General features: G+C 36.4%; 1 long non-coding RNA gene across 1 annotated transcript; it reads left to right on the top strand.

The window, feature by feature from the left end:
• Positions 1 to 2829: 2829 nt before the first annotated feature.
• On the top strand, positions 2830 to 5674 carry LOC143887035 (uncharacterized). Its single transcript, XR_013253995.1, has 6 exons — positions 2830 to 2952; positions 3101 to 3142; positions 4297 to 4364; positions 4445 to 4782; positions 4885 to 4937; positions 5023 to 5674. It is a non-coding gene; the product is annotated as an uncharacterized LOC143887035 (long non-coding RNA).
• The last annotated feature ends 1635 nt before the right edge of the window (positions 5675 to 7309 follow it).

Raw genomic sequence — 7309 nt, 5'->3', positions numbered from 1 at the left:
TCCCCACCATAGGTGGTTGGCCGTGCCCCAAAAGTATTCTCCAAAAGTTGATACAAACCGAACGCATAATAAATTCAGTGTAACAAATAAAGGGCTTAAATCATCATCCTATGGTAAAAATTTTAGGGGCACGAACCTCTACAACAAGAGTATGCAAGTAATTTTTATTTTTTATATAAAACATTAACGTGATGATATTATATGATACATGAGTGTGTCTTTCGATGAAAATACATGGAGCCTCACAGACAACGTGGGTGAGAGCAACTCAAATATATGGAGAAAAAGTGTTACAACAAGCCTGAATGAAGACCCTTTTGGAGAACTTATGCATGATTGTGTAGGCTTGTGTATGTATGTAGTCTGTACCTATTTCTGGGGTCTATCTTGTTCTTGTTTGTATGTATGTTCTTGTTTGTGGGGCTCATGTATGTATGTAACAATGTAACAATGTAACAATGTAAAGGGTCTGTGTGAGTGGTCTAAGCCATCATCTTGTTCTTGGTGTGAGGTCTCTGTGTGTGAGGGTTTTAAACCATCTTGTTCTTAGTGGTTTCTAAAAAATCTCAAGTCCAGACCGTCTACTTCATCTGGTAGCAAAGCTCAAAGCCAAATTGGAAGGAGTCGCAGCACCGGCTAGATCATGCTAGTCTCGAAATTTTTTGGCACGTTGTCAAGTACCCTTTTTTTACCTCCTTATTAATTCTCATTTTTTTTTGTCTATCTTCAGGTTAGTTTTAGAACTCTCTCTCATCTATTCTAGTCATTTTGTAGATGATGGACTAATATCTGAAGGTGATGTTATTTGTGCAGGGCTCACAAGGCCATCTGAGGTATATCCTCCATACTATTACTTTCAATGGGTCCCAGGCCGCTATGTCTAGGCCCTAGGCCCGAGCCCACGGTCAGTCAAACCATATAGGTTCATTGACCCTAGAGGCCCGAAGCCTAGCCCCCTAGTAACCCATACAAGCAAGGTAACCATGGATCCTAAGGGTTTATTCAATATAATATTACTATATTAGGCCTGGATCTTTTAGTTTCGTGTTGAACCTCACAATTTTCATTGGCACCGCGTGCGGTGTAACCACCATTGGTACAAGCATGGTTTATCCATGTATTGTAGACAAGCCCCACAGAGAGATCTGTTCATTTCATATTATGTGAACATATTGTGAGTCCAAAACCAAATATTGGACTCAAAAGTAAACGTAAATTTAAGTCCAATAATTGGTTCTTGGGATCCTAATCAGTTGAACAAACATGTCCTTACTCTTCTCGACGTGAATAGGCACACATGTTATACTTCCAACATAAATACATGCCCAACAAAAAACATGTAAAGTGTGGTCCTCACCGATAGGCCTCGTCCCAAAATTCCATCTCCATATGATGATTCAAACCCTCAAAATATATTTCATGTCACATAGACGACTTAAAAAGTTCAAAATAACAACATAAAAGTTTACAAAAATAAAAAAATGAAAACATAAAAAATCCCTCCAAAAAATACCTCCAAAAAATATAGACAACTTGGAAAGATAAATACCTCCAAAAAATAAAAATAAAAATTACAACTTATAAAAGCCTGCACAAATCAAAGGGTTTGTGATTTTTGGGTATGCAAAGTAATCTTTATTTTTTAATATAAATATATGGATGTGTATTAATATAAATATATCCCTACAAGAACAAGAAAATTAAAAGTGGGGTCCTCATATTTAGATGTCATTCATTTGTTGGTCAAAATTCCAAAGGAGTTTTCTAGGCGTTAGCTTCTAAATATCAGATGGTCAAAATTCAAAGGAAATTGACCGTTGGCCTCTCCTTGTTTTGAATTTCAATGGCTGGAAGAAGTTGAAAACAGAGAGAGAGAGAGAGAGAGAGAGAGAGAGAGAGAGAGAGAGAGAGAGAGAGAGAGAGCGCCTTGATTTCATGGCGTCAAAGACAAGAGGTACTTTCTCACATTTCCTTTGTTTTGACAACAAGTTTTAACATTTTGTTTTAAATGTATCCCATTAACACTTTAGTTTATTATGTTTCTCTGGTTCTTCTGAAATCTTTTAAGCCTGCTAGCCCTTTGAATTCTCATTGGTTTCTCTATTGATATCACCTCTTTTCTTTCCGAAACCCTTTTTAGTTTTTTTTTTTTCTTCTAGGATGGTTTCTCTATTTCGTTCTCTGTAAGTGGGTGGGTCTACTGTAAAATTTTGCATTTGCAATTTCTCTTTTCTTTGTTGAGATTAAGATTTTTTGTTTGTTGTTTTCTGACCTGAGAGAAGATACACAGACAAAGGCCAATACATGGGTGAGAAGCAAATCAAATACAGGGAGATTTGGGCAGCTTGAGGTAAACGTATAGTAATTCATTTTATATCAAATTTTCTGACACCCAGAGAAATTTTATTTATTAGGTGGGATCATTGACAGACTCTGCAGCAGAGAAAAGTTGAAGAACAAGCTTGAGTGGAGAAACCCCTAAAGCACCACAGTAGGTTCTTTTGAGTTACAACATATGTATGTTTGTGTGGGCCTTTGTATGTATCAATGTATGTATGTTCTATGAGTCATTGTATGTATGTTCTATGAGTCACAACTTATGTAACAGTGTGATGGTCTGTGTGAGTGGTTTATGTATGTATGAGTAACAACTTATGTAACACCACTGTATAAGGTCTGTGTGAGTTGTTTAAACCATCTTGTTCTTAGTGGGGGAGTAAACTGAAATTTATTTGGCGTAAAGCTCACAGCTGAATTGTAAGGAGTCTCAGCAGAGGCAAAATCATGCTCGGTATGTTGAGGACATTTGATTCTTAGTCTTGATATTTATGTAGCACTGTGAAGGTATGTGTGATGTATGTTTGAGTCCCAACTTATGAGTCAACCCAAGTCTAGCAGCAAATCTCACAGCCGAATTGGAAGGAGTTGGCAGCAGTGGCAAAATCATGCTCGGTATGTTGACGATATTTGATTCCTTAGTCTTGAAATTTATTTGGCGTTCATTGTCAATTTTTGTCTATTTCCAGGAATTCTCACTTCCTTATTAATTCTCTCCTTCACACTTCCTTTTATTAATTCTCATTTTTTCGTCTATTTTCAGGAATTCTCTCACTCACGACAACTGAAAGTGGGGGCTGGTAAGGTCAGTTTAAGAGCTCTCTTTCTTATCTTTTTCTAGTGATTTGCAGATAAGAGACTAATATTTGAAGGTTTTTTCTCTAATGTATGGGTAATTGCAGTTATTTGTCAGTTGAAAGCTCACAATTGGTCATCTATCCGCTGTGATTACGTGCAATGGGTCCGGAGCCCTGGGTAGTAGTATGTCTTGGCACCATGTAAGGTGGGGGGTAACCATACAAGTAGAGTAAATAGGGTTTATTCAACCCATGAAGGGCAGCCAATCTCCATGGGGGGGGGTGTAACCACCATTGATGGTGTTTGCCACTGGATTGGCTAGGCCCTACTAGCCCCGGGCTTGAGCGCCCCTACCTCACTTTTAGATTATCCAAGCCCTTAGATATATTTGAATGTAATATAGACAACTTGGAAAGATAAATACCTCCAAAAAATAAAAATAAAAATTACAACTTATAAAAGCCTCCACAAATCAAAGGGTTAGGGATTTTTGGGTATGCAAAGTAATCTTTATTTTTTAATATAAATATATGGATGTGTATTAATATAAATATATCCCTACAAGAACAAGAAAATTAATAGTGGGGTCCTCATATTTAGATGTCATTCATTTGTTGATCAAAATTCCAAAGGAGTTTTCTAGCCGTTAGCTTCTAAATATCAGATGGTCAAAATTCAAAGGAAATTGACCGTTGGCCTCTCCTTGTTTTGAATTTCAAAGGCTGGAAGAAGTTGAAAACAGAGAGAGAGAGAGAGAGAGAGAGAGAGAGAGAGAGAGAGAGAGAGAGAGAGAGAGAGAGCCTTGATTTCATGGCGTCAAAGACAAGAGGTACTTTCTCACATTTCCTTTGTTTTGACAACAAGTTCTAACATTTTGTTTTAAATGTATCCCATTAACACTTTAGTTTATTATGTTTCTCTGGTTCTTCTGAAATCTTTTAAGCCTGCTAGCCCTTCGAATTCTCATTGGTTTCTCTATTGATATTACCTCTTTTCTTTCCGAAACCCTTTTTAGTTTTTTTTTTCTTCTAGAATGATGATGGTTTCTTTATTTCATTCTCTGTAAGTGGGTGGGTCTACTGTAAAATTTTGCATTTGCAATTTCTCTTTTCTTTGTTGAGATTAAGATTTTTTGTTTGTTGTTTTCTGACCTGAGAGAAGATACACAGACAAAGGCCAATACATGGGTGAGAAGCAAATCAAATACAGGGAGATTTGGGCAGCTTGAGGTAAACGTATAGTAATTCATTTTATATCAAATTTTCTGACACCCAGAGAAATTTTATTTATTAGGTGGGATCATTGACAGACTCTGCAGCAGAGAAAAGTTGAAGAACAAGCTTGAGTGGAGAAACCCCTAAAGCACCACAGTAGGTTCTTTTGAGTTACAACATATGTATGTTTGTGTGGGCCTTTGTATGTATCAATGTATGTATGTTCTATGAGTCACAACTTATGTAACAGTGTGATGGTCTGTGTGAGTGGTTTATGTATGTATGAGGAACAACTTATGTAACACCACTGTATAAGGTCTGTGTGAGTGGTTTAAACCATCTTGTTCTTAGTGGGGGAGTAAACTGAAATTTATTTGGCGTAAAGCTCACAGCTGAATTGTAAGGAGTCTCAGCAGAGGCAAAATCATGCTCGGTATGTTGAGGACATTTGATTCTTAGTCTTGAAATTTATTTGCCGCTTTGTCAAGTACCCTTTACCTCCTTATTAATTCTCTCCTTTTTCATCTATCTTCAGGAATTCTTTCTCACAACTTCTTGAATATGGTCAAGCAGCTGAGAGTAACTAAGGTTAGTTTACGAACTAGATCATCTTTTTTTTAGTGATTTTGCAGATGATAGACATTATCTGAAGGTTTTTTTCTCTGATGTGTAGGGCAGTTGTGGTTATATTTGTCACTTAGAAGAAGCTCACAATCTCTGAGATATATTATAACCCCTATATTATTTGGAATGTCTCAACATGAATACATGCCCAACAAAAAAGGAAGTGTGCCCTCACATTAAAATGCCATTCATTTGTTGTTCCTCACCATATCTAGGTTGTGTCCCAAAAATCATCTCCCTGTGATGATTCAAACCCTCAAATTTCATGTCACACAGACGACTTAAAAGGTTCAAAATAACAACTACAAAAAAATCTCCACACACACACAAAAAAATGATAACATAAAAATACCCACAAATCGAAGGAGGGTTAAAATCATCTGAAAGAGAAGATTTTTGGGACATGACCTATATCGATAACGGGGAATGGAAGTGATCTTTATTTTTTGCCTTACACCATAGGCAGTGCCCAAAAATCTTTTTAAATTGATGATCCAGGCCCTAGATAAATTTAAATGTAACAAAGACGGCTTGGAAAGTTTGAAAAAATGACAATAAAAACCTCAAAAAAATTAAAAAAATACAACTTCAAAGCCTCCGCAAAAGTCTTTTAAATTGATGATCCAATCCCTTAGATAAATTTAAATGTAACAAAGACGGGCTTAGAAAGTTTAAAAAAAAAAAAAAAAGCCATTTCAAAATTTAAAAAAAAAAAACCCATTTAAAAAAAAAAAGGAAGTTTAAAAAAATGACAATAAAAACCTCAAAAAAAATTAAAAATTAATACAACTTACACAAATCAGTGTCATCCTTTGAAAAAGATTTTTGGGCACGACCTATGGTGTAAGGCAAGTAATCTTTATTTTTTATCTACTATATTGTTCTATTAGTGAAGATTTGTTGGATAATGATAATTTTTTTATGCGAGAGTGTGTATATCGACGTAAATACATGGACTCAAAGACAAAAGTGCGGTACATCGGGGTGAGAGCAAATCAATTACAAGGAGACTCAAAGATCAGTGAGAGTTATGTTTGGGCAGCTGAGGTAAATATTCCGACATCCAGAAAAGTTATGGCAATGGAGAGACCCCTAAAGCACGACCTATGGTGTAAGGTGGGGTCCTGTTTTGTGGTAATTCTAGATCAGTGAGAGTTATGGCAATGGAGAGACCCCTAAAGCACCACACTAGGTTCTTTTGAGTCACAACTTATGTTTGTTTGTGTGGCTTATGCATGTATGTATCTTCTATATGAGTCACAGCTTATGTAACTGTGAAGGTTTGTGAGAGTGGTTTATGTATGTCTGAGTCCCAACTTATGTATGTTCTTGTTTGTGGGGCTTATGTTATGTCATACAAGGAGACTCAAAGATCAGTGAGACTTATGTTTGGGCAGCTGAGGTAAAGTTTTACTTATTAGGTGGGGGGTCCTGTTTTGTGGTAATTCTAGATCAGTGAGAGTTATGGCAATGGAGAAAAAGTTGTAGAACAAGCTTGAATGGAGAGACCCCTAAAGCACCACTCTAGGTTCTTTTAAGTCACAACTTATGTATGTTTGTGTGGCTTATGCATGCATGTACCCTTTTTACCTCCTTATTAATTCTCCTTTTTTTCATTTATTTTCAGGAATTCTCCCTCACAATTGAGAGTAAAACTTAAAAGTGGCTAGTATGGTTAGTTTAAGAACTCTCTTTCTCGTCTTTTTTCTATTGATTTGCAGGTAAAGATACTAATATTTGAAGGTTTTTTCTCTAATGTGCAGAGTAGTTTGTGTCATTTGTCAGTTAAATCCTCACAAGTGGTCATCTCATGTACAATAATGGGTCTGGGGCCTGGGCAAGTCTTTGGCCCTAACCCAAGAAAGGCACTATATAAGGTAGGGGGGTAAACTATTCAACCAGAGTAACCAATCCTAGGGGTTTGTTCAACCCATGAAAGGCCTCCAATCTCCATGGGATGTAAATTGATGGTGTTTTCCATTGGATTGGCTAGGCCCTACTTTTTTTATGTGATTCATTTGCTCGTCCCACCATAAGTGGCAGTGCCCAAAAATCTTTTTAAATTGATGTGATTCATTTGTTCGTCCCACCGTAAGTGGCAGTGCCCAAAAATCTTTTTAAATTGATGATCCAAGTCCTTAGATAGATTTAAATGTAATATAGACAACTTGGAAAGATGAAAACAATGACAAAATAAAAACCTCAAAAAAATTAAAAAAAATTACAACTTAAAAGCCTCCACAAATCAAAGGGTTAGAATCATGATATGGAATAGATTTTTGGGCACAACCTATCTATTGGAGGGTATGCAAGTAATCTTTATTTTTTATCTACTA

The sequence above is a fragment of the Tasmannia lanceolata genome, unplaced genomic scaffold, assembly GCF_043159265.1.
Source record: "Tasmannia lanceolata isolate RefF3 unplaced genomic scaffold, GAP_Taslan_0.1 ptg000012l, whole genome shotgun sequence".
Classification (NCBI taxonomy): Eukaryota; Viridiplantae; Streptophyta; class Magnoliopsida; order Canellales; family Winteraceae; genus Tasmannia; species Tasmannia lanceolata.
The sequence above is the reverse complement of the archived record's forward strand: the minus strand, read 5'-3'. Positions and strand labels throughout refer to the sequence as shown.